We start from the raw sequence: 8,232 nt of genomic DNA, 5'->3' as shown, positions 1-8,232 counted from the left end.
TGGTTCAGTTAGGACACCAAGTCCCTCCCTACGTCCACGGCCACTTGTCCAACACGAACAAGTGTGATGCCGAGTCTCTCCGCTTGATCACCGTCTTGCGTTCGCCACCAAGGCTCCCGGCAAGCAAAGACTAAGTGACCCCAAGTCACCAAGACAAGACCACCGCCACCGTCTCTCTCGAAGCGTCACCCACGGCACCGTCTTCACTATCGGAGCTTCTCACCAAGAGGGGTCTCCTTCCCCGCACAAAGTGTCATTGCCTCTCCACACCAAGTCGGAGGGTCACACGACGAGACACAAGATGCTTGACGCAGCAAGGCTTCTCTCAAGGGATCTCTCGCAAGAACTAATCCCTATTACAAGCACTAAGCACTCTCACAAGTGTGCTTAAGCCTCTATGATGTACAATGATGCTCTATGGTGGTTGGAGGTGTTCTTCAAGTGTAGTAGGCTTCAGCAACTCCAGCACTCTCCAGCACCATCAAATGACCTGGCCTTGGGGGTATATATAACCCACACACCCCAAAAGAGCCATTGGGAAAGGCTGACAAAATTCCTTAATGCCGGTTAAACCGACGCTCCAGTTTTGTCAACACCGGTTCAACCGGTGAGAGTACTTTCCCTTCTACTAGCCGTTACAGTCTTCCAACGGCTACTTGATCAATTGACCGACGCTCTCAAAACTAACGTCGGTTTAACCGGTGAGTGCAAATTCAGAAACCCCCTGAAAAATAGAGTCTCTAGTCAACTGCACCGACGCTAACTTTGCCTTGATTGTCGGTTTAACCGGTGCTTGTAAAACTCCTGCTGGCTCTTCGGCTTCCAAGTTCATTACACCGGTGAGTGTTAAACACCCAACGTCGGTTAATCCGGTGCCAAGTTCATTGCACCGATGAGTGCAATTTGCTCATCATCGGTTTAACCGGTGATAGCAAATTGTCTTCGTCTTGATCTTTTCGAATTGGATTTCTTCACGGTCTCTTCAATTCTTGTCCCTTGGACCGAAGAGGAACCACCGTAGGGGCGGCCCTTCGGGCCTAGCTACGCCTATCTTCTCTTTGTCATCACTTGAACCTAAAAGCCTGAGAATGATCATCTTAACAATCATATTAGTCCAAGTGTTGTGTTGTCTATATCAATCACCAAAACATTATATTGAAATATGGCATGAGAGGTCATTTTCGCTACACCTTTAAAGCTCTAATTCTGTCTGCGGTGTCATTCATATTCTTCTAGCGAATATGAGCTTCGCGGGCCTGGCTTCGGCACTCCACATTCTCCTCACGAAGCTGCTCGTACATGTGAGCCAAAGCTGTGGAGTAACAGAACGAGAGAGCTGCCCTAGCATTGTAGTCCGGCATCATGTAGTTCAGATTGCGATTCACCCGCTCTGCCCAAGCCTGAGTGGTCTCATCTCTCAGAGGGATAACACTGTAGGGACTATCCACTATCTCGGCCGGATGCTTCTTCGTGAACTCCTCAATGGCCTTTCTAGCCGCAATCTCCCATGAGTCGGCTAGCTTCCTGCCAAACACTGTAAGCTGCCAGGAATCCCAATCCAGACGAGATGGGCAAGGTGGAATCTTGACTATCATGTGGCAACGCTCTGTACCCAGCAGGCTAGACTCACGTCATGTGTACTGTGGGGGCTCGGTATAACCTAAAGTCATCAGCATTTCCCACAGCAGACGAGGAAAATGGCCGGTGTGGAGGGCATTGGAGTGTGCCCAGCCCTCAACGTCCACCACCACGTGCGTGAAGTTAGCCATCTGTAGGCACAGGTAACGCTAACATGAGCCACAGTTATAGATAAAAGAGCGATAAACCTTAATAAGGAACATACATAACTGCGGATAAGATAAATTACTAAACCATCCAGACATGCAATAAATTTTTTAAAAAAAATGCCAGAATGCATGCTCGCGCTATTCGTTTCTCACCCAAACAAGTACCATTATGGTATATGAAAGGATTTGGCAACACAATTACGTACTCTCCCTATATATATACTAATCGTCCATACGATCAAGGATTTCATAACGCAAGTAACGTGGTTAGTATTCCTATAGACAATCAAGATACAAGATATATAGAGAGATAATATATCCATTTCTGGACCCTTCGTGCCAGCACACACGAACGCCCCCCATGTGTCCTACGCCACACGGGTAACGCATATGCAGTTGCCCACATATTCACCCATACATTACCATCCACTATAGAGATGGCACCGAAACGTTCGACGCTGAATGGGCAGCGCTGCATACATTAACGAAGCAACGTATTCACTTCCCGTACAAATCGTCTTACGGGACACTCAAGGGTACACGTGTCCCAAGGTACACTGTTATGACCAACTGCATAACGAGTCTTCACCTCGTAACATTGCCTTACGAGATGGCCGTGATTACAATCATACGGTAGGAAATCTGCACTCCATATCAGGCGGCAGATAGCGACAGGCTCGTTTGAATTGAGCCTTATCACCTCCTCGTATGCTCATCATACGGGACCCGCGCACGTATGAAACACGTGGGCTATTCTAAGGACTACTAGAATACTCACCTTGCTTACCTCAGCGTAGATGCGTCGTTACAGAATAGTGGTTGTGCACAAAAGTAAGGTTTAACGAGAAGTAAATGCTGGAAGTGCTGGAATAAAATAGATACTTAGATGCCACCCAACTTATAGAACATAATTAGGGCATACGAACTATCTACTCTATTCCTTAGCGCATCTAGCGTCAACTTTTCGAAAACTCGAAATTTTGCAAAACAAGGTTTACTTAACATAGTTAAGTACTCCAGTAATCACCCCCAGTGCAATTAGCTCTAATGCCAGCTGTCACAGAACAGTCCAAACAATACCAATCAAGTGCACTAATTAACACTTAGACTTAATCCAGAATTACTGCACTCAACCAGTACACTTAGACCGCCTGCTGTAACCAGGATCGATTACACAGGAACTGTAACACCCGAGTGTTAAACTTGGGTTTAACTAGCTAACTAGTGATCCAATTCTCTCGGTTACAAGTCGAGTCACAAATCGACTCAAAACTCGATTTCAAATTCTGGAGCCAGAGGAACCCGGATACTCCGGGTTTGAATCCGGAAATTCCGGATTTACCCGGATACTCTGGATCTTCTTCCGGATAGTCCGGACTTGAAATCCTATATCACGTGTTAAGGTCTTTTTACTGTTTCTAGATGGTAAAACATTAGTTTTTCTCTCTTCCTCACTCCCCCAAGAGCTCTCCCTCTCTCCTTAGCCCTAAACTCCAAATCCTTCCTTACAAATCCATTCCAAGGCCCAAGAAGTTTCTACCGGCATGGGGAATCATCCTTTCTATGAGCTTCACATTGGGGTGGCTTCGGTTCAAGCTCTTGGTGCAAGGGAAGCCTACTCAAGGTACTCGAGCTAGGGTTTAAGGGAGTGATCGTTCTCGGATGTTTTAAGCGATTTCTTTTGGGTCAATCATCTCCATATGAGTCCCTCTGCTAGGGTCTAGAAGGGTTTCGATTTTTGTAGGTTGGTTTTGCCAAAAATCAAGATTTCAGTTTTTGGAGGCGAAAATGGTAGGAAACCCGGAGACTCCGGGTATAAGCCCGGATACTCCGGATTTGGAACACTCCGGGGAAAACTCCGGGTATAGGCCCGAAAACTCTGGACTTGGGAGTTCGGATACTCCGGGTATTAATCCGGATACTCCGGAAATTCCAGATGTTCCGGATTGAAGTCCGGATATTCCGGATTTGCAGAATTGAGGACGTCGGGTTGTCTCGAGTAGTGGTGCGTGTATACGGTTTAGGCTTGTTTCAAAGTTACAAATTATACTTCATGCATTCTCATGTCATATGCATATGTGTAGACACCGCCACCGAAGGAGCCGTGTATGAGGTGATCGCCAGGCCACAGGAGCAGCGGGGGCAAGTTCAGCAGGAGAATTGTGAGCACCCGGCCCAAGGCCCAGCTGAGCCCAGTGTCGAGCAGCAGCCCGAAGGCAAGCCCCGGTGCACATCCTATTATTTGAAATTATGACACCTATATATATATTTATTATTTGTGCATTACGTTTCAGGAGTTGATTGGAACCCTAGTTGCATGATCCTTAGGTTCCCTGAGTTATACTAGCATGTGTAGGATGATAGAAATGCTATGCTTAATAGTTCTCGATAGAAGTCGAGTGACTTCTTGCACTCGCGAGATATAGGATATTTAGAAGTCGAGTAATTTCCGGTTACTCGCGAGCTTTGAGATATATTTATATTCCAATACATGAGCTGTTGAAATTGATATAGAATGCATGGAAATTTGAGACCAGACGGAAATCGATGATGATATATAGGTATAGCAGCAAGACAGGGTTCCTGGTTGTCTTAGTCCCGTCCGAGTCAGTTAAGGACCGTACCGTTGTTGGCCCTACTGATCATGTTTGAATTTGTACTAGCTGCATACCAGTAGTAGGAGGTAGTCGAAACCGGTAAGCCGAGTACTTCCTTGCTACAAAAGTACAGGAACCCACACCTAACTCCTGGGGTAGTCGAGTAGTCGCGGAGAAATGGGGATGCATTGTTTACTTTTGGTGGTCTCATGTTGAGCTCGGCTGACCATATGCCGTTGGGCTGGTTCCTGTAGTTCGAGGCGGAGAGGGGAATGGTTGGCATGTATAGTCCGACGGGGCAAATACGTGTCGTGTTGGTTAGGTCCACCTTGCAAGGTTAAATCGGATCGATTCGCCGTCAGTCGCTCTCGGATATGAGCACCTTGATCACTGCGTCGCATCGTAGTGTTATGTCGAGATGATGAGTATATTCATATACATATGATGATGAACACCTTGAATTATTGTTGATTTCACCACCATGTTTGCTATAGTTGGTTCATGCAAATATTAGAATAGAGTTAATTTGTATAGAATCTGGGGCTAAAATACAGAAAGTAAGGAATTACATTAGTCGCTTTTCTGCAAAATAACCACCAGCCAAAAGCCTTCTATGTCTAGATACGTGGGCTAAGTTATACCCACTGGTCGGGTAAGTCTTGCTGAGTATTAGTATACTCAAGGTTTTGTTGAAAAAATGATTTCAGGACCCGCACACGTAGACTTCTGTCCGTGTTGCGTCAAGTTCGTTCGACTGGACGCAGATGGGTGGAACGTTGAGGACCCAGGCGCGTAGCTTTGGAGTGTATGGAATTGCACACTCATGGGCCGAGTGTGAAATTCATTTCCGTTCTTATATATTGTAGTGGCAGATTCTATGTTTGTCAAACTTTGTATAAATGGCAGGCACACTTGTATAATATTATGTATTTCGAACTCGGTTTGTAAACTAAATGTTTCAGCACTTTTGATGTTTGTATTTTTAAGTATTGTGTTGTGCCCGTACCATCTGCGCTCACCTTCGTGTGAGACTACCGGTGTTGTTTCGATCGGGCCGTGGGTTGAGAAAGGATCGCCAAATTAAGTCGTTAAGCTAATGCGCCCGATGTGTTCAAATGATGGCCATTACGCTTAATTAGAGTTTTAAGTTGGCGGTTCCGTCACAGGAACTCTCGCCAAAAGATGAGCACAGATGATTACCGGCAATAAAAGCGTTCAAAGCCATTTACAACCCGAGTTTATAACAGAAGTACAAAATTAATTTACAAAAAGTGTTTACAAACCGGGTTTACAATTCAAACTTTGGAGTTCAAACGCAGCGGAAAGTAATTCAGAGTTTAAAGATGATCTCAAAATACAATATGATAACCAACATCGAAGACAAAGACGAGTTTCACATCTTGCCCACTGATGTGAGGCTCACCTGCCCGAACTTCATGGAGAAGACGGGACCCACTCGACCGACCAACCCGGAGGAAGTGGTTGACCGATCCACGAGGCGCAGATCTCCTCGATGTCCTCCGGAACGCATCCTGCTAAAATATATTACAACAACAAGCCTGAGTATTCTAATACTCAGTAAGACTTACCCGTCTATGGGTATATTTAGCCCATTATCTAGACATGTAAAGTTGTTTGGCTCTGGAGTTATTTTGCTGAAAAACTGCTAATATTGGATCCTAGGTTTGTCTAGTTCTCTAGAGCATACATGGTTGATCACATTAATTTTTAGTAACATACAACTCAACCTTTCCATTCCAGTCTCATTCCACTTCTTTACTACGATGCGATGAAGTGACCAAGGTTCTCATAACCGCGAGTCACAGCGAATCGATCCGATTTAACCTTGCAAGGTGGACCTAACTCACACGCCAAGTGCAACCCCGTCGAGTCACACCGAGCAACTATTCCCATAATTATCTCGAAATCTGACGCGCGGCCGCAAACACTCGGATGATGAGTCCCACACGTGCGAACACCCAGTGAACCCGTGGACAACTACATCATCCGCCCTCGCACCACGCCAGTGTAGCGGATGGAGAGTCAGATTCCGTTGCAATTAGGTAATTAGCTTACCGGTTTCGACTACCTCCTACTTCCGGTATGTGGTTAGTACTGTTCAAACTTGGTCAGCACGGCCAGCAACGGTACGGTCCTCAATTGACACAGGCGGAGACTTAACTTTCCTTTATTCCATGGTCATGCCCAACTTTTCCTCTGCCCGGTCTCCATTTCCATTCTCATAGCATTATTTCTCACTTCTCTTACTGAAGTAGCAACCCTATATCTCGCGGGTGACAGGAAATCACCCGTCTTCTACCGGGTTTACTTAGCATAGCAGTGCTAGCGATAAACTGAACTAGTAAAGACACTGGGTATCCAAGATTATGCATGTATGGTTCCAATCAACTCCTTGAACGTAAATGCACAATACTTTAAGTAAAACATGGAGTACTTAAATAAGGGATATGCCCCGGGGCTTCCCTTGCAGGTCAGCAGGGTTAGTGATTTCTCCTGGAACTTGATCAACAGCCTCTTCGGTCGGCTGCTCTTCTGCTGGTGGCTCCTGGACCGGCTTGGCAATCAGCTCATAGGCGACTTCGGTTTCAGCGTCTACACGAATAAAATATGCCAAGCATGAAACTCAAGAAATGATGCAATGCAATGCGATACTTCTAAAAGAAAGCGTGACCAAAACTAGAAAACAACATTCTCAACTATGGTTCAACGAAATGGTGTGGTGTTGAGATGAGATTTTAGTCCTTAACTTCCTTTAGCCTGAAGTGTCTCCATCAAGGAAGACGGGAGAGTGCATTGATCAGATCAGGCTCAACTCTAAGTCCGAAAGGAGGTGTTCTAGGTCTCAACTACTATTAAACAAGTGCAAACAAAACCATCTAGCAAAAGTGATGAAACTATCCATTTCATGGTTCTATCAAATAGAGCGTGAAATTACGAAGCTAATGCAACTGTTTTGCCTTTTTAGGATTTTTTTACGAATTTCTAGGAATTTTGAAAGATTTCAGCCATTTATTCAACAAAAAATAAAACCCTAAACCCTAAACTGGGCTGACAACTGGGCCCCACCCGCCAGTGGGAGGCCCAGCTCAGCCCCTCCCCTGCTTGCGCCCGCACGCGCCATGGCCATGGCCGTGGCCATGGGCAGATGCGGCGGCGGCGGCGTTCCCCGCCGGCGGGGTCCGGCCGACGGGGCGGCGAGACAGCCCGGCGGCCAGGGTGGCTGGCCGGCCCCGGGGCGCGTGGCGGCAGCCCACGGGCTCGCGCAGAGCGGCCCCGCGGCGGGCGAGTGGCAGCGGCAGGATGGCACACGGCGGCGACACGCGTTCCCGGCGACGATAGTGCACAAGCTCAAGGGAAAACCGGTCGGGGAGATGGAGTAGGGTATGGGGAAGCTCATGGCTACCTTTAATCGGCTCGAGGAAGGGCGGAGGATGGACGTCGACGAGAGGAGGGCGGAGCTCGGGTTAGGGTTAATGGCGGCCGGCGATGGCGGGCTCGATTCCGGCCGGGGAACGGCGAAATCGGGCTCGGGAAGTAGTTGTGGAGGTGCGGGGTGAGGGGAATCAGGGTTTTGGAGGGTCGGGGTGCGGGGAATCGAGAAGGGCGGCGAGGTTTGGCCGGCACGAACACCGGCGGCGGCGTTGCTCAGGCTCGGCTCGGCACGAGCTCGAGAACGAAGGAGAAGGATGAGGGGAAAACGGAGTTGGGTGCCAGGAGGAGATAAGCTCGAGCCCGCGCGAGTTCGGGCACGATGGCTGACGCGTGGAGGAGCTCGCCGCCTTCCACAGTCGCCGGTATGGGCGGCGCGCAGCACAGTGACCACGGTC

This window comes from Panicum virgatum, chromosome 4N (genome assembly GCF_016808335.1).
Source record: "Panicum virgatum strain AP13 chromosome 4N, P.virgatum_v5, whole genome shotgun sequence".
Lineage (NCBI taxonomy): Eukaryota > Viridiplantae > Streptophyta > Magnoliopsida > Poales > Poaceae > Panicum > Panicum virgatum.
The sequence above is the reverse complement of the archived record's forward strand: the minus strand, read 5'-3'. Positions refer to the sequence as shown.